The sequence below is a fragment of the Ranitomeya variabilis genome, chromosome 6, assembly GCF_051348905.1.
Source record: "Ranitomeya variabilis isolate aRanVar5 chromosome 6, aRanVar5.hap1, whole genome shotgun sequence".
Taxonomy (NCBI): domain Eukaryota; kingdom Metazoa; phylum Chordata; class Amphibia; order Anura; family Dendrobatidae; genus Ranitomeya; species Ranitomeya variabilis.
The window spans coordinates 339,454,615-339,475,146 of record NC_135237.1 but is presented as its reverse complement, the minus strand read 5'-3'; the positions used below and the strand labels follow the sequence as shown (position 1 = coordinate 339,475,146).

Here is a 20,532-nt window from a genome sequence, read left to right as displayed (position 1 = left end):
CTCTTGCCTATTTCAGCCCCACACAAAAAAGATGAGGTATAATAGAATATTATACTAAAGGAAAAATATGACTACTTTCTAAGATGTGTTAACAATATGATCATTGCCTGGTGTAAATGAAAAGTGGCCTATAGAACTATTTATCACCGTTATATATACTATCAATTATATAACAGATGCTTGATAGCATAAGATAAGGATGATATATCTGAAAACATCAATATGTCCAAATAAAACATACAAATAGCAGGCACAACAACACAGATCACTAAAGAGTATAGAAACTTTCCCAGACAAAATAAATGGAACATCACTTAGAAAACTACAAAGATAAATGCATAACAAGCAGGTACAAAGTAGGTGCTTAATTCTTTAATCAGCACTAAATAGTCTAAGTTAGTGAAATGAAGTAAAGTGAGAAAAACATTGGCATAAATTAAATTTATTAGATCCAATAACTAAAAATTGGCATGTGCATAGGTATTCACCCATAAAAATTTCTGGTGCAAGTAATTACCTTCATAAGTCACATCCTTAATGAAAGGATGTCCCCCTGTGTGCAATGTAAGTATCCCATGGTCTGTCAGTATGTACACACCTTTTCTGAAAGGTACAGAGGCTGCAACACCATTAAGGAAGAGGCACCACTAACCAAACACCATGAAGATCAAGGAGATCTCCAAACAAGTCAGGGAGAAAGTTATTGAGAAGTACAAGTCAGGGTTGGGTTATAAAAAATATTCCAATCTCTGATAATCCCCGGAGCACCATGAAACCCATTACCATCAAATGGAAAGAACATGGCACCACAACAAGCCTGCCAAGAGAGGACCGCTCACCAAAACTCTCAGCCAAGGCAAGGAGGGCATTAATATGAGAGGCAGTGCAGTGACCAAATATAACCCTGAAGGAGCAGCAGAGTTTCCAAGCCATACACTCCATAGAGGTGGCCTTTATGAAAGATTAGGTAGAAAAAAACCTTTACTTACAGACAAAAATTGTAAGGCTCGTTTTGAGTTTGCCAGGCAAATTTTTTGGTTCTGTCCTGGTGAAGAAGTTTGAAAATTCGAAACACATTGACCAATAAACCACAGCAATTGATTTTCAGATTCCTGTCTTCTAATCATCAATTGATTGCAGCATAGGTGAACCCATACCATTCCAGCACTTTTGATTCCTTCTTTGTGGGTCTGCAGCATGTTAAAGGGAACCTGTCACCCCCAAAATCAAAGGCGAGCTAAGCCCACCAGCATCAGGGGCATTCTGTAATGCTGTAGATAAGCCCCCGATGTATCCTGAAAGATGAGAAAAAGAGGTTAGATTATACTCACCCAGGGGCGGTCCCGCGGCGGTCCGGGTCCGATGGGTGTCGCGGTCCGGTCCGGTGCCTCCCATCTTCTTACGATGACGTCCTCTTTTTGTATTCATGCTGCAGCTCCGGCGCAGGCATACTTTGTCTGCCCTGTTGAGGGCAGAGCAAAGTACTGTAGTGTGCAGGTGTCAGGCCTCTCTGACCTTTTCCGGCGCATTCGATTTGATTACATTTTATTTCACTTTTTGCTTGGTGTTTTTATGAAAAAGCATAGTTTTTTTTGCCACATTTTTATTTATTTTGTATCCTGTGCACTGAGGGGGTTAACTAGTGTGGTCATTTTATAGGTTGCGCTATACCAAATACTGTATGTATATTTTTTTGTTTATTTTTGTTTTTACATAAATAAATATAAGTATTGATTGATATAATATTTCTTTAATATTTTTGTTATTTATTTTATGATTTTTTAAAATATTATTTTCTTTTTTAAAAGTTTTTTGCTAAATCCCTCTATGGGACTACTCGGATTGCTGGTTTAATGCATTACAATGCACCAGCACTGGAATGCATTATACCTGTCAATGCTGCACTGATAGATCGCCTTTTGGACCATGATGCTTGCATGGTCTAAACAGGCCACTGTAGCTGGCAGATGCATAGGTCATAGTTTGACCTCAGGTTGCCATAACATCACTCGGACCTTCGCTATGACATCGGAAAGGTGCTGATCGGACAGGAGAGGGACCCCCGCCCTCTCCCTACCATCAAAATGCTATTGATTGCAGCATTTAAAGGGTTAAATATACCGGGGTGGTGCAGGCACCGCACCTGCCAATGATAGCTGGGTCTTGGCTATCAATTATGCCTAGCTCCTGGCAACTATCGCCAGGACATACAAATTTGAATTTTTGATGTTTTGTTGGATAGTGTTAATTTTGCAATTTACCAGTTATTTGAGCTGGTTTTGAGACAAAAATCACAGAGAAAAAAGCAGAGATGATTACCTGCTGAAACCTCCAAACAAATGCACTATCAGGGTGCAGCGGACCCGATAAATGATGGTTGGAGGCTTCAGCAGGTAATCATCTCTGCTTTTTTTCTCTGTGATTTTTTTCAATTTTTTGGAGGATTTTTAAGTCCACTTTTTGTGTCTGTGAGCTTTTACTCCTGGTTTTGAGACACTAGCACTTTCTTTTTTTGTTTAGTGCTCGTTGCCTTAGAGATTGGCCACCTCTGATAGACAGCAGAACTTGCGCAGTGCTTACAAACATTTTTGTATTGAATTTGTAAGAGCTATTATAAGAGCTGTTTTCAAGCTGGATCATGCTGTTGCATCCTAAATCTGGCCAGCTTCAATGAAATGCTTTGAAGCTAGACAGCAGTGGTGAACGGTCTCCTAGCAACAAACTGTAGTCTAAAGAAAAGTGTTAATATTTTAAGAATAGTTGCAAATTTTAATAAGCAGTAAATTGAAAAAGTCCTTATTTGTACCAAGACTGACAATATTTATGAGAATAACCCAATAAAAAAAACCTTTAATTTGTTTCAATTTTTTTTTAATAACAGATACTACCTAAAATGGCAAACCACTCTTCCGCGTATGTCATTTAAGCGTTTTTGATTTACTGCAATCATAAAGAAGGATAATCTTCAAGAAGCTGTTATAAAAAGTATATAATCCTTTATTTTTAAATTGTTAGTACTATCTAACCTGCCCTGTAGATTTAGGGGCAAGTGCTCAGACTCCCAATGTTTGCCCAAAAACTGCCTTGAAACATGTAGCTTGTCAGGCAGAAGCACCCAGCTCCTTATGAGTGAGTACACAGATCAGTACTGGCTCCACAGAAGATCTATGAACCTTCACAGAGTAAAGTATGGACTCACAGAGGACTACTCAAAACAAGTGTAGTGCACTCCAGTCTTAATGAACTACTCACTGAAGTACAGTGACCCAATTAATTAAGTGGCACGTACAGCTCAATGGGTATATCCGGACTGCCACCTACCTGCCTGTTTTGCTTGGTGCCATTTTCTGCTAGCACAGAACAGTCACAGACTTCCATTGATGCCACATCAATAGAGTGGCAGTTTTCTTCCTCTTGGCAGGGTTGGACTACTGGTGTCGTGCTGATTGACAGCTGGCTTCCTGCTGCCGAATTGGAGAAAGCTATCAATCAGCATCACATCAGTAGTCCCGCCCTGTCAACTGGAAGAGCAACTGCTGTTCTTTTGGCAGGGAGCAGCTGAATCTCCAGCAGAAGCAGTCAATGACCTGTGCCAGGAACAATAGGCAGGTAGTTGCCTCTGTTAGTAACTACATGCCTGTTAGTGCTAAGGCACATTTTTTTTAAATCTCGGATATCCCCTTTAATGAAACAGGCACAACTGATACCCAGCGTGCGCTGTTGCCATAACTGTACACCACCTTGGTGTTGGCAAACATTTCTAAAGTAAGTTACACTATCTTAATAGAATAACTTATGACAAATTTGATGGGTCAATATTTTCATGCCCTGTTCCGCCCATGTCCCACCCATGATTTGCCTATATTGGTGTAGCTAGCTAGGACTGGCGAGCAGACGCCAAAGTAGCCACTTTTTGTGTAACCGCCAGCTTTTTAGCTTAAGCACCTTAATTAATCGCCCCATAGACTATACACTCTGGGTGCATTAAGCAGTAGCTTATTGATTGGTGGGATCTCAGCATCCACACCCAAACTGGTCTGTAGGACATGTTACGTAATACCTATGACTTAAAAGACATTATTAAATTAAATTGTAGGTATTCTTTAATCCTCTATTATGATGTTCAGATGCATTTAAATGAGTTGACCGTCAGTTAGTGCCAGGGGCGCAGCTACAGTCATTGCTCTCAATTCACTGAGCAGTGACCCCTATGATTGGAGGCCTGAGGCTTTTGGGATGAATAAAGTTCATTTTCTTATGGCACTGGGGCTCTCATTACAGGAACCAGGCAGTTTCAGAATGCTTGTAACTTGTAGATTAACCCCATTTGTGCTGGTTAATAGCATTTTTTTACATGGCAGGTTCCATTTAAAGGAAATATGGAAAGGAATTGTACACATGGGACAACATTTTCACAATCTATAATTGACTCAGATCATTTTATAGATTGCCATAATAGAAGAGACTTTACTGATTACTTACCGCAAGAATGTAGTTTAATCACCATATCAAATTGAAAACACAAAAACATTACACATATGTGCATAAATATAATGTGTGTAATATTTTTGCATTTTCTTCCAGTTAGATATAGCAATTAAACTATTTTCAAAAATATGCAAAAGTAAATAAATGAGTGGCAGTGATTTTAAGCAGCTTTACTAAGTCAAGCAGAAGAAAAATCACATAGTGCTGTGAATTTTAAATTAAATATAATTAAACATGTCTGCTCCACAAGAACATCTAGAGCTGCATCTTTAAACAATTACAAAGCCTTGAAAAAATGCACTCTAAAAGTCATCTTCTTAATGATTGTTATATTTTATTTTTAGTTTACCATTCATATGCATCATTAAGAAAGGAACAACCAGGATCATAATGTTCAAAACAACTGGATACGCTCAGATGAGATCTACATAGGAATAAATCACCAAGATGCGAGGAAGGCAACTTCAGTTCTTCTTGTAACACCTGCTAGAAAAGAAGCAGAGCCAGACTGTAAAAATGTGCATACTTCTCTGTTAACGGCCTCAGTAACTAAATAATGACAGAGGAGCACCTGGTAACCCTGACTTTACTGACATGAATCTTTGGAGAAGCAACTATTTTAAACCTTATCCTACAGCATCCTGAAAAAATAAAATTTACCTATATATAAAGGATCTGAGAAAACTGTACTGAACTGTACTGAACATCAAAACTATCTTAGAACTTTTTCCCTTGTTTGTATTTACTATCATTTAAATAGGTACACTGTGTTCCATATATATATATATATATATATATATATATATATATATATATATATATATATATATATATACGGATATATATGTATATATACATATATATAGTAGATATATCTATACCTACTACATATGTATACACACACGCTGTTATTATTACTGTTACATAAGTAAATATATTTTTAAAGCTGCTATTGACATGAAATTCTCAACAGATATCGGTAACAGCTAAAGATGAGCAAAGCTAAGCTTACTTCTCCTTGAAATCTGTTGCAAAGTTCAGAGTTCTGGGGAAAGTCTGTTACAGAGAGTAAGAGAGGAAGAGAGAGAGAGATAATTTTTTTTTCTTCTGGGTCTCCATTGTATTCAATTGGGTCTGGGTTAAGGCTCAAGATTGGGTACTCTCTCTCTCTCTTTTAAGTTCGAGTTCGCTCATCTCTACTAACTAGAAATGAGTGGAACATTTGGAATTCAAATTCGCTAGCTTTGCCAAATTTTTCCCAAAAAGAGAGTTTTTTTGTGATCTAAGAGTCAAATCTAAAACTGTTTGTTTCCATGAAACTGTAAACTTCAGAAAATTTGATGAAAACTCGATCCTATGCAGATCATTTGACTTATCTGTAGTGCTTATTACTGAGCCACAATGCTGCCCCACTATGCCTTCTCATCCAGAGGAGACAGGCAGACAATCACTAACAAGAACTAATATGTACTGATGTGGCCAGTAACTGACTGCATTGCTCAGGTGTCCATATGGTCAGTACAGGATGTACAGAGACAGGCACACTTGTTCCTGCTGTATGGACAAATGATCGATACAGCTAGTTACATCTCACAGGCATGATGTGTTTCTGACCAGAAGAGAAAGCACAGAGATTGGCAGAAAGCTCAAGCAGCAATAGAAAAAGAGTGGAGGACATTAATAAGGTGAATAGTATCCTATATGACTTTTTTAGAGTCTGCTGTATGGTTATTAAAAAAAAATATTGGCGTAAATATTAGCATGAGTGTGACTACATGCTGACCCAACTCTTTAGGGCTCTGTGTGGTAGTCCTCTTGTTAGAGGGTTCTTTTTAAGTTACGGAACCAGGTGCTTCCTAACAGAGTGGATAGAGAGAAGTAACAAGGATACCATTTGACTTTAAAGTGGAGCTTCCACCTGAATCTCCTTACATATACACAGGGCAGGTCCATTCTCCTATTAGTTGATAAGATCAATCAAACAATACAGTGGTGGACTTAGAATATGTTGATGAGAGAAGAAATAACGGTGCACAGTATGGACCCACAAAAATAAATAAGGGTGGTATTAATTCTCTGACCAAGATGAACAGAGACCACTCCTCTCTGCTTCACACCTGAATGCACTTTGTAGCACATATATTGCATAGCGCAATTCTGCCAAGACTTTAGTCTGCAGTGTGTATCCTATAAGTATGTATCATACAAATGTGAAGATTAGAATTAATTCCGGAATCGAACCAGAAGGGAACTGAAGGTAACTGGACACAGTCACTGTAAACAATGTTTCTGTTTGCTTTCACTCTCACCCCTATAATCCTTCACTTTCTAGTAACCCCCTAATCCCTACACCTAGTAAGGAACTGTTCATCTCTTCTTCAATCCTCTTGAATACTCTTCCTCAACATACAATCATCTGTCTCCAAACATAGACAGCCACCTCATGCTCTCTCCTGCTCCCACTTGCTAACACTTTCTCTGCTCCTTCTCACTGCTGGTGATATCTCTCCAAATCCTGGTCCTCCTCACCACATCCCCACAGTCATTTTTACCTCCCATCCACGCTCTATCACAACTTTCCATAACCTCTCTAATCCTATACCCATTCACCCAGCCCCCGCTTCCCCAGTCCCACTAACAGGAGCTCTGTGGAACGCTCGCTCTGTCTGTAACAAGCTTTCCTACATCCATGATCTTTTTGTTACTACCAAACTTTCCTTCCTCGCCATCACCGAAACCTGTGTCACCCCTTCTGACACAGCCTCTCCTGCTGCACTTTCGTATGGTAGATTTCACCTTTCTCACACACCTCGCCCCAGCAGCAAGCATGGTGGAGGAGTTGGTTTTCTCCTGTTAGATAATTTCTTCTTCACCTCAATCCAATTACCACCCTCTGTTACCCTCCCTTCTTTTGAGGTGCACTCTGTGCGCATCTACTCCCCCTCCAACCTCCAACTGACTGTCATTTACTGCCCCCCACTACGTTCTTTGACCACTTCACCACCTGGCTATTTCATTTCCTCTCCGCTGACATCCCCACTATCATCTTGGGTGACTTCAACATCCCCTTTGACATTTCCTTCTCAGCTGCCACTAAACTTCGATCTCTCACTTCCTCCTTCGGCTTCCCTCAATGGTCTTCTGCAGCCACCCACAAAGATTGCCATACACTGAACCTCATCTTGACCTGCCTCTGCTCCATATTTATCCTCTCTAACTCACCACTTCCTCTTTCTGACCACAACCTACTCACATTTTCTTCCCTCTCCACTCCTTGTCTACAATCCCCAACCCACAAACTTGCACACCCTCACAGAAATCTTAAACACCTCGATCTACAATCACTCTCAGAATCAATCCTCCCTCTTACAGACATAAGTTCCCTACACAATGTGGATGCCACTGCCGCTCTACATAACAGCACAATGGCTGCAGCTCTGGAATCGGTTGCCCCTCTCACACATACCAAAGCTTGCAAAATCAACAGACAGCCCTGGCCCACCAGCCTGAAAGAAGAACTGAGGCGAGATTCAGGGCTGCTGAGTGGAGATGCCACTCCAACAAGCACTTCATCGCATTCAAACAGTCCCTCACTACTTTCAAGGCCACACTCGCCACAGCTAAACAAACCTACTTCTCATCTCTCAAATCCTCCCTGTCTCACAACCCTAAACAGTTATTCAACACCTTCAATCCCCTCCTACGTTCCCAGGACCTCCTTCCTCCCCACTCATCTCAGCTGAAGACTTTGCCTCATTTTTCAAGCAGAAGATTGATACCATCAGAGACAGTTTTGGTCGACAACCCCCAGAGCCCTTCCTCCCAACTGCCCAGCCCTCCACCTCCAAAAACAACTTCTCCATTACAGAAGATTGACTCTCCTGTCATGATTCTCAATGGCGAGAGAACATAGCCCAGCATATATGAGAACTAGCTCTTGGAAGATGGAAACTATACTGACCATGAACTAAACCTGCCGCACAACTAGAAGTGGCCGGGTAGCATGCCTACATTTTTTTATCCCTAGATGCCCAGCGCCAGCCGGAGAACTACCTAATCCTAGCAGAGGAAAAGACAGTCCTGGCTCACCTCTAGAGAAATTTTCCCAAAAGGCAGACAGAGGCCCCCACATATATTGGCGGTGATTTTAGATGAAATGACAAACGTAGTATGAAAATAGGTTTAGCAAAAATCGAGGTCCGCTTACTAGATAGCAAGAAGACAGAAAGGGCACTTTCATGGTCAGCAGAAAACCCTATCAAAACACCATCCAGAAATTACTTTAAGACTCTAGCATTAACTCATAACACCAGAGTGGCAATTTCCGCTCACAAGAGCTTTCCAGACACAGTAACGAAACAGCAGCTGTGAACAGGAACAAAATGCAAAAACACACAAGGACAAAAGTCCAACTTAGCTGGGAGTTGTCTAGTAGCAGGAACATGCACAGAAAGGCTTCTGATTACATTGTTGACCGGCATGAAACTGACAGAGGAGCAAGGTTATATAGCGACTCCCACATCCTGATAGGAGCAGGTGAACAGAGGGGATGATGCACACAAGTACAATTCCACAAGTGGCCACCGGGGGAGCCCAGAATCCAATTTCACAACAGTACCCCCCCCTCAAGGAGGGGGCACCGAACCCTCACCAGAACCACCAGGGCGATCAGGATGAGCCCTATGAAAGGCACGGACAAGATCGGAGGCATGAACATCAGAGGCAGTGACCCAAGAATTATCCTCCTGACCGTATCCCTTCCATTTGACCAGATACTGGAGTTTCCGTCTGGAAACACGAGAGTCCAAGATTTTTTCCACAACGTACTCCAACTCACCCTCAACCAACACCGGAGCAGGAGGCTCAACGGAAGGCACAGCCGGTACCTCATACCTGCGCAACAATGACCGATGAAAAACATTATGAATTGAAAAGGATGCAGGGAGGTCCAAACGGAAGGACACAGGGTTAAGAATTTCCAATATCTTGTACGGGCCGATGAACCGAGGCTTAAACTTAGGAGAAGAAACCCTCATAGGGACAAAACGAGAAGACAACCACACCAAGTCCCCAACACAAAGCCGAGGACCAACACGACGACGGCGGTTGGCAAAAAGCTGAGTCTTCTCCTGGGACAATTTCAAATTGTTCCCCACCTGCCCCCAAATCTGATGCAACCTCTCCACCACAGCATCCACTCCAGGACAATCCGAAGATTCCACTTGACCGGAGGAAAATCGAGGATGAAACCCCGAATTACAGAAAAACGGGGACACCAAGGTGGCAGAGCTGGCCCGATTATTGAGGGCGAACTCCGCCAAAGGCAAAAAAGCAACCCAATCATCCTGATCCGCAGACACAAAACACCTCAAATATGTCTCCAAGGTCTGATTAGTCCGCTCGGTCTGGCCATTAGTCTGAGGATGGAAAGCAGACGAAAAAGACAAATCTATGCCCATCCTAGCACAGAATGCCCGCCAAAATCTAGACACGAATTGGGTCCCTCTGTCAGAAACGATATTCTCCGGAATACCATGCAAACGAACAACATTTTGAAAAAACAGAGGAACCAACTCGGAAGAAGAAGGCAACTTAGGCAAGGGAACCAGATGGACCATCTTAGAGAAATGGTCACACACCACCCAGATGACAGACATCTTATGAGAAACAGGCAGATCCGAAATAAAATCCATCGAGATGTGCGTCCAAGGCCTCTTCGGGATAGGCAAGGGTAACAACAATCCACTAGCCCGAGAACAACAAGGCTTGGCCCGAGCACAAACGTCACAAGACTGCACAAAGCCTCGCACATCTCGTGACAGGGAAGGCCACCAGAAGGACCTTGCCACCAAATCCCTGGTACCAAAGATTCCAGGATGACCTGCCAACGCAGAAGAATGAACCTCAGAGATGACTCTACTGGTCCAATCATCAGGAACAAACAGTCTACCAGGTGGGCAACGATCAGGTCTATCCGCCTGAAACTCCTGCAAGGCCCGCCGCAGGTCTGGAGAAACGGCAGACAATATCACTCCATCTTTAAGGATACCTGTGGGCTCAGAATTACCAGGGGAGTCAGGCTAAAAACTCCTAGAAAGGGCATCCGCCTTAACATTCTTAGAACCCGGTAGGTAAGACACCACAAAATTAAACCGAGAGAAAAACAACGACCAGCGCGCCTGTCTAGGATTCAGGCGCCTGGCAGACTCAAGGTAAATTAAATTTTTGTGGTCAGTCAATACCACCACCTGATGTCTGGCCCCCTTAAGCCAGTGACGCCACTCCTCAAAAGCCCACTTCATGGCCAAAAGCTCCCGATTCCCAATATCATAATTCCGCTCGGCGGGCGAAAATTTACGGGAAAAAAAGGCACAAGGTCTCATCACGGAGCAGTCGGAACTTCTCTGCGACAACACCGCCCCAGCTCCGATTTCAGAAGCGTCGACCTCAACCTGAAAAGGAAGAGCAACATCAGGCTGACGCAACACTGGGGCGGAAGAAAAGCGGCGCTTGAGCTCCCGAAAGGCCTCCACAGCATCAGGGGACCAATCAGCAACATCAGCACCCTTCTTAGTCAAATCAGTCAATGGTTTTACAACATCAGAAAAACCAGCAATAAATCGACGATAAAAGTTAGCAAAGCCCAAAAATTTCTGAAGACTCTTAAGAGAAGAGGGTTGCGTCCAATCACCAATAGCCTGAACCTTGACAGGATCCATCTCGATGGAAGAGGGGGAAAAAATGTATCCCAAGAAGGAAATCTTTTGAACCCCAAAAACACACTTAGAACCCTTCACACACAAGGAATTAGACCGCAAAACCTGAAAAACCCTCCTGACCTGCTGGACATGAGAGTCCCAGTCATCCGAAAAAATCAGAATATCATCCAGATACACAATCATAAATTTGTCCAAATAATCGCGGAAAATGTCATGCATAAAGGACTGGAAGACTGAAGGGGCATTTGAAAGACCAAAAGGCATCACCAAATACTCAAAATGGCCCTCGGGCGTATTAAATGCGGTTTTCCACTCATCCCCCTGCTTGATTCGCACCAAATTATACGCCCCACGGAGATCAATCTTAGAGAACCACTTGGCCCCCTTTATACGAGCAAACAAATCAGTAAGCAGTGGTAACGGATATTGATATTTAACCGTGATTTTATTCAAAAGTCGATAATCAATACACGGCCTCAAAGAGCCGTCTTTCTTAGACACAAAGAAAAAACCGGCTCCTAAGGGAGATGACGAAGGACGAATATGTCCCTTTTCCAAGGACTCCTTTATATATTCTCGCATAGCCACGTGTTCAGGCACAGACAGATTAAATAAATGACCCTTAGGGTATTTACTACCCGGGATCAAGTCTATGGCACAATCGCACTCCCGGTGCGGAGGTAGTGAACCAACCTTGGGTTCTTCAAAAACGTCACGAAAGTCAGACAAGAATTCAGGAATCTCAGAGGGAATAGATGATGAAATGGAAACCAAAGGTACGTCCCCATGAGTTCCTTTACATCCCCAGCTTAACACAGACATAGCTCTCCAGTCGAGGACTGGGTTATGAGATTGCAGCCATGGCAATCCCAGCACCAAAACATCATGTAGATTATACAGCACCAGAAAGCGAATAACCTCCTGGTGATCCGGATTAACACGCATAGTCACTTGTGTCCAGTATTGTGGTTTATTACTAGCCAATGGGGTGGAGTCAATCCCTTTCAGAGGTATCGGAGCCTCCAATGGCTCCAAATCATACCCACAGCGTTTGGCAAAGGACCAATCCATAAGACTCAAAGCAGCGCCAGAGTCGACATAGGCGTCCGCGGTAATAGATGACAAAGAACAAATCAGGGTCACAGATAGAATAAACTTAGACTGTAAAGTGCTAATTGAAACAGACTTGTCAGGCTTCTTAGTACGCTTAAAGCATGCTGATATAACATGAGTTGAATCACCACAATAGAAGCACAACCCATTTTTTCGTCTAAAATTCTGCCGCTCGCTTCTGGACAGAATTCTATCACATTGCATATTTTCTGGCGTTTTCTCAGTAGACACCGCCAAATGGTGCACAGGTTTGCGCTCCCGCAGACGCCTATCGATCTGAATAGCCATCGTCATGGACTCATTCAGACTCGCAGGCACAGGGAACCCCACCATAACATCCTTAATGGCATCAGAGAGACCTTCTCTGAAAATCGCCGCCAGGGCGCACTCATTCCACTGAGTAAGCACAGACCATTTGCGGAATTTTTGGCAGTATATTTCAGCTTCATCTTGTCCCTGAGACAAGGACATCAAGGCCTTTTCCGCCTGAAGCTCTAAATGAGGTTCCTCATAAAGCAACCCCAAGGCCAGAAAAAACGCATCCACATTGAGCAACGCAGGATCCCCTGGTGCCAATGCAAAAGCCCAGTCTTGAGGGTCGCCCCGGAGCAAGGAAATTACAATCCTGACCTGCTGTGCAGGGTCTCCGGCAGAGCGAGACTTCAGGGACAAAAACAATTTGCAATTATTTTTAAAATTTTGAAAGTGAGATCTATTCCCCGAGAAGAATTCAGGCAAAGGAATTCTAGGCTCAGACATAGGTGCATGAACAACAAAATCTTGCAAATTTTGTACCTTTGTGGCGAGATTATTCAAACCTGTAGCTACACTCTGAAGATCCATTTGAAACAGGTGAACACAGAGCCATTCAAGGATAAGAAGGAGAGAAAGAGAGGAAGGCTGCAGTATAGGCAGACTAGCAAGTGATTGAATTAAGAGCACACTCAGAACTAGAGGAAAAAAAAAAAAAAAAAAAAAATTGTAGCAGACTTCTTTTTTCTCTCCTTTCTCAGCCAGTAATTTAACCCTTTTTTTTGGGCCGGTCAAACTGTCATGATTGTCAATGGCGAGAGAACATAGCCCAGCATATATGAGAACTAGCTCTTGGAAGATGGAAACTATACTGACCATGAACTAAACCTGCCGCACAACTAGAAGTGGCCGGGTAGCATGCCTACATTTTTTTATCCCTAGATGCCCAGCGCCAGCCGGAGAACTACCTAATCCTAGCAGAGGAAAAGACAGTCCTGGCTCACCTCTAGAGAAATTTTCCCAAAAGGCAGACAGAGGCCCCCACATATATTGGCGGTGATTTTAGATGAAATGACAAACGTAGTATGAAAATAGGTTTAGCAAAAATCGAGGTCCGCTTACTAGATAGCAAGAAGACAGAAAGGGCACTTTCATGGTCAGCAGAAAACCCTATCAAAACACCATCCAGAAATTACTTTAAGACTCTAGCATTAACTCATAACACCAGAGTGGCAATTTCCGCTCACAAGAGCTTTCCAGACACAGTAACGAAACAGCAGCTGTGAACAGGAACAAAATGCAAAAACACACAAGGACAAAAGTCCAACTTAGCTGGGAGTTGTCTAGTAGCAGGAACATGCACAGAAAGGCTTCTGATTACATTGTTGACCGGCATGAAACTGACAGAGGAGCAAGGTTATATAGCGACTCCCACATCCTGATAGGAGCAGGTGAACAGAGGGGATGATGCACACAAGTACAATTCCACAAGTGGCCACCGGGGGAGCCCAGAATCCAATTTCACAACACTCTCCACTCTACTCTCAAGATCGCATCTCACCACCTGTGCACTTGACCCGATCCCATCCCACTTCATCCCAAACCTTGCCACAGTCTTCATCCCAACCCTAACCCATCTCTTCAACCTATCAATAACTGGTGTTTTCCCCTCAAGCTTTAAACATGCCTCAATCACACCTATCCTCAAAAATTGCACCTATCCTCTTGGCCCATGCTCTGTATCTAGCTATCACCCTATATCACTTTTCCCCTATGCCTCAGAACTACTGGAACAACACGTCCATCTTGAACTGTCCTCCCATCTCTCTTCCTGCTCCCTCTTCGACCACTTACAATCTGGCTTCCGGCCGCTTCACTCCACTGAAGCTGCCCTAACTAGAGTGACCAATGACTTATTAACTGCCAAAGCCAAGCAACACTACTCTGTCCTCCTCCTCCTAGACCTGTCCTCTGCCTTTGACATAGTGAACCATTCCCTATTACAGACTCTCTCATCCCTTGGCATCACAGACTTGGCCCTATCCTGGATCTCGTCATACCTAACAGACCAAACATTCAGCGTCTTCCACTCACACACCACCTCCTCACCTCGTCCCCTATCTGTCGGAGACCCGCAAGGTTATGTCCTAGGGCCCTTGCTCTTCTCCATTTTTCACCTTCGGCCTGGGACAACTCATAGAATCTCACGGCTTTCAGTATCACCTCTATGCTAATGACACACAGATCTACATCTCTGGACCAGATATCACCACTAGTGTTGAGCGATACCGTCCGATACTTGAAAGTATCGGTATCGGAAAGTATCGGCCGATACCGGCAAAGTATCGGATCTAATGTGGAAAACATAAGTGGGACTGAGTACATATATAAATACAGGGTGTAGTGTCCCTGGAGCCCGTGGTGTTCACTTATGTTTTCCACAGCCCACGGATCCTCCAGCCGGTCACCTACGGCATATGTCTCCCTCTACTCGGGCCACCTCATCAGAGGTATGACACCAGAAAGGGTCATCATGCTTATATTATATATAACATATCGCATTATAGGCATAAATCTACATCCCTCCTCCCTCTCTTCTCCATTAGAGCTACATAATCTTTTCAGCAGTTCTGTTTCCGATTATTTCCATATGCTCCCACCAGGCAATGACCTAGTGTAAGTATCACTGCTCCACCTATTGTACTACCCTGCATACCACTCCGGTCCACTGATTTATGCACTATTGCTCTCTTTTGCTTCCTCTTGTTGCACTTATTTAGGCACCACACATGACCGGTATACAGACAATTGTAGGTGTCTATACGGCAAAAAGACACAATACGGTATGTGTTTCTCCCGAAATATGTCTCGTCCACCGTTGATCGTTATTTTTGAGCGGGAATATTGTATATGGTTATGCTCCGATATAAGATTTTTCATTATTTTTCTGAAATGGCTCCTTGGATAAATTGTATATACCTTGTTTTGTTTGAATGTACCCGGCTGTTTATACACTGTATTATATTTTGGTTTTTTTTGAATGTTGTAGTGACTGACGAAAGCCTATTTGAGGCTGAAACATTTCCCCAGTGCTACATCAGCACCAAATAAAATCTGCAAATATACTTAAGTTGAGTGCGAGACTTCTTCTTTCTATCTATTAAAGGATTTGGGTACCTAGTCTCTGCACCTATTATAGCAGTGCACATGGTGTTTTCTCCACGTGACGTCACGGGAGGCTGGACACGCGCGCATTTTAAAATGCGCGCTTGTCCTGCCTCCCGTGACATCACGGCTTGTGATTGGTCGCATCGCGTCGCGACCAATCACAAGCCAGAACGTAATTTTAAAATCCTGAAGGACCTAAAATTACATCACGGCTTGCTGTGATTGGTCGCGTCGCGGCCACATGGGCGACGCGACCAATCACAAGCCGGGACGTCACGGGAGGCAGGACAAGCGCGCATTTTAAAATGCGCGCGTGTCCAGCCTCCCGTGACGTCACGGCTTGTGATTGGTCGCGTCGCCCATGTGACCGCGACGCGACCAATCGCAAGCCAGAACGTAATTTTAAAATCCTGAAGGACCTAAAATTACGTCACGGCTTGCTGTGATTGGTCGCGTCGCGGCCACATGGGCGGCACGCGACCAATCACAAGCCGGGACTTAAAGTAAGGAAGTAAACGCGCGAATTTTAAGCAAACAACGCTGCCGGTTCCCTCGCGGACGTCCAGGCTGCGTCGGAGAGGTGAGTATAGCAATATTTTTTATTTTAATTCTTAATTTTACACATTAATGTTGTTTCGATACCGATACCCGATACCACAAAAGTATCGGATCTCGGTATCGGAATTCCGATACCCGCAAGTATCGGCCGATACCCGATACTTGCGGTATCGGAATGCTCAACACTAATCACCACCCTACTAACCAGAATCACACAATGTACAGTGGGGCAAAAAAGTATTTACTCAGTCAGCAATAGTGCAAGTTCCACCACTTAAAAAGACGAGAGGCGTCTGTAATTTACATCATAGGTAGACCTCAACTATGGGAGACAAACTGAGAAAAAAAATCCAGAAAATCACATTGTCTGTTTTTTTATCATTTTATTTGCATATTATGGTGGAAAATAAGTATTTGGTCAGAAACAAAATTTAAAGATTTCTGGCTCTCACAGACCTGTAACTTCTTCTTTAAGAGTCTCCTCTTTCCTCCACTCATTACCTGTAGTAATGGCACCTGTTTAAACTTGTTATCAGTATAAAAAGACACCTGTGCACACCCTCAAACAGTCTGACTCCAAACTCCACTATGGTGAAGACCAAAGAGCTGTCAAAGGACACCAGAAACAAAATTGTAGCCCTGCACCAGGCTGGGAAGACTGAATCTGCAATAGCCAACCAGCTTGGAGTGAAGAAATCAACAGTGGGAGCAATAATTAGAAAATGGAAGACATACAAGACCACTGATAATCTCCCTCGATCTGGGGCTCCACGCAAAATCCCACCCCGTGGGGTCAGAATGATCACAAGAACGGTGAGCAAAAATCCCAGAACCACGCAGGGGGACCTAGTGAATGAACTGCAGAGAGCTGGGACCAATGTAACAAGGCCTACCATAAGTAACACACTACGCCACCATGGACTCAGATCCTGCAGTGCCAGATGTGTCCCACTGCTTAAGCCAGTACATGTCCGGGCCCGTCTGAAGTTTGCTAGAGAGCATTTGGATGCTCCAGAGGAGTTTTGGGAGAATGTCCTATGGTCTGATGAAACCAAACTGGAACTGTTTGGTAGAAACACAACTTGTCATGTTTGGAGGAAAAAGAATACTGAGTTGCATCCATCAAACACCATACCTACTGTAAAGCATGGTGGTGGAAACATCATGCTTTGGGGCTGTTTCTCTGCAAAGGGGCCAGGACGACTGATCCGGGTACATGAAAGAATGAATGGGGCCATGTATCGTGAGATTTTGAGTGCAAACCTCCTTCCATCAGCAAGGGCATTGAAGATGAAACGTGGCTGGGTCTTTCAACATGACAATGATCCAAAGCACACCGCCAGGGCAACGAAGGAGTGGCTTCGTAAGAAGCATTTCAAGGTCCTGGAGTGGCCTAGCCAGTCTCCAGATCTCAACCCTATAGAAAACCTTTGGAGGGAGTTGAAAGTCCGTGTTGCCAAGCAAAAAGCCAAAAACATCACTGCTCTAGAGGAGATCTGCATGGAGGAATGGGCCAACATACCAACATCAGTGTGTGGCAACCTTGTGAAGACTTGCAGAAAACGTTTGACCTCTGTCATTGCCAACAAAGGATATATTACAAAGTATTGAGATGAAATTTTGTTTCTGACCAAATACTTATTTTCCACCATAATATGCAAATAAAATGATAAAAAAAACAGACAATGTGATTTTCTGGATTTTTTTTTCTCAGTTTGTCTCCCATAGTTGAGGTCTACCTATGATGTAAATTACAGACGCCTCTCATCTTTTTAAGTGGTGGAACTTGCACTATTGCTGACTGACTAAATACTTTTTTGCCCCACTGTATGTCCGCTATTTCATCCTTCTCCACTATATTTATAAAACTTAATATGGACAAAACAGAATTCATCATCTTTCCCCTTCTCACTGTACTCCCCCAACGGACCTATCCATTATCTCTTCTTCCCACAATCACATACAAGATTTCTCTCGCACATCACCTCTACTCTGGAACTCTCTACAACAGCATATCAGACTCTCGCCTACCATTGAAACCTTCAAAAAGAACCTGAAGACCTACCTCTTCTGACAAGCCTACAACCTGCAGTAACCACCGATTGACCAAACTGCTGCACAACCAGTTCTACCCTCACCTAATGTATCCTCACCCATCCTTTGTAGACTGTGAGCCCTCAGGGGCAGGGTCCTCTCTCCTCCTGTACCAGTCGTGACTTGTATTGTTTAAGATTATTGTACTTGTTTTTATTATGTAAACCCCTCCTCGCATGTAAATCACCATGAAATAAATGGCGCTATAATAATAAATAATAATAAATAATAATAATTATGACACCAAACCACACTGATCCTTAATTCGGCTGTGTGCACAAGCCCCAAAATAAACAACATAACATTTAAAACTTTATGTAGAATAGATCCTTAGTTAAGCAGAGTTTCCCCCATATATTTACAAGTTTAGCTACTCATCCTTTAAATGGAATGGTTAATGCAGCAGCATATAATCTGTTACATACCATTGAGTTCCCACTTTTACTCTTGCCTTAGCATCTTATGTATTACAGTGTTTAAATGCAAACCAATTGTTGTAGTGGTGTTGTTGCTCTTTTCATTGCTTTTCAAAGCATTATCACTTGATTTATTTAATAAATGTGAAGCCTGAGCATGTCAGCAGTGTCGTTTCTATCGGAGTGCTTCCATGCTGTGTTTGTTGAAGTGCTAAGTAATTTGCTTCTAGTCGAGGCACATATCATTTAGCACTACAGTGCATATTTAACGGGATGATAAAAAACACTTTTTATCTATTCACATGGTAATAGTGATCATCTTAATTCCCTGTTTCACTTTAATATTATGACCCTAGGGTTTAGTCCTTTTATATCTACCCTTACTGTGAAACTTATTTTGATTTGTATCTGCCACAAATTTCTCATCCGGATAATGTCAGTTAATAGAGCCACTGTGTCCGGCAGTAAAACTGATTGTAAAAAATGAGCAAGCTTATACTGTCTGTGAGAACAGCAAAAGCTGTGCATAGAAAATAGCTAAATGTTATTTTTTTTAAAGTGTAACATGTATTTGATGAATCTGGTTTTCATCTTCATACATAAAGAATATGTAGACGTGATCTATGACTATGAACAGACTAGAAGCTAGAAGAGGCAGCTAGGACAGAATCATGAAATCATAGAAAGTTAGAGTTGGAAGGGACCTCCAAGGTCATTGTGTCCAACCCCCTGCTCAATTCAGCACAGGATTCACTAAACCATCTCAGACGGATGTCTGTCCAGCATCTGTTTGAAGACTTCCATTGAAGGAGAACGCACCACCCCTCGTGACAGCATGTTCCACTCATTGATCACCCTCACTGTCAAAAAGTTGTTTCTAATATCTAATCTGTATCTTCTCCCTGTAATTTTTATTCCATTGCTTCTCATTTTTCCATGTGCAAATGAGAATAAGAATGATCCCTCTACATTGTGACATCCCTTCAGATATTTGTACGCAGCTATTAAGTCTCCTCTTAGCCTTCTATTTTGCAAACTAAACATTCCCAGATCTTTTAATCGTTCCTTGTATGACATAGTTTGCAGTCCGCTCACTATCCTGGCAGCTCTTCTCTGAATTTGCTCCAGTTTTTCGATGTCTTTTTTAAATTATGGCTCCCATAACTGAACACAGTTTTACAGATGAGGTCTGAGGAAGGAGGAGTAGAGGGGATCATTACTTCATGTGATCTAGACTCTAAGTTTCTCTTAATACATCCCAGAACTATGTTTGCCTTTTTTTGCTGCTGCATCACACTGTTGACTCACGAGTAGTCTGTGATCTATTAGTATACCCAAGTATTTTTCATATATGCTGTTGCTTAGTTTTATTCCACTCATTCTGTAGATATCATTTTCATTTTTCTTGCCCAAATGTAGAATCTTGCATTTTTCCCTGTTAAATACCATTCTATTAGTCGCTACCCATTCTTCAATCTTATAATATAGATCCTTCTAAATCCTTTCTCTGTCTTCTCTAGTGTTATTTATCCCTATAGAATATAAAATAGGAAACCCTGAGATTTAAACTCATGATCTCCTATTTACAAGACATATGCTTTAACCCACTAATCCAAAAGAAAATCACCACATTACTAGTGTATTCATGTGTTCATAGTAGCCTAGGTACAATGATCCAGGAGCAGACCCAGGCAAAATAGGGCTCCTGTGCAAGAATTGTATTT

The 20,532-nt window shown here is 42.7% G+C and overlaps 1 protein-coding gene across 2 annotated transcripts in view; it reads left to right on the top strand.

Moving 5' to 3' along the window:
• LOC143782428 (uncharacterized) overlaps window positions 1–5,112 on the top strand; it is a 150,625-nt gene extending 145,513 nt beyond the window's left edge. For both annotated transcript variants that reach the window (XM_077269844.1, XM_077269845.1), the window contains exon 7: window positions 4,833–5,112. The gene's annotated coding sequence lies outside the window, so the exon portion shown is untranslated. The remainder of the gene's footprint in view (window positions 1–4,832) is intronic.
• Window positions 5,113–20,532: the final 15,420 nt, after the last annotated feature.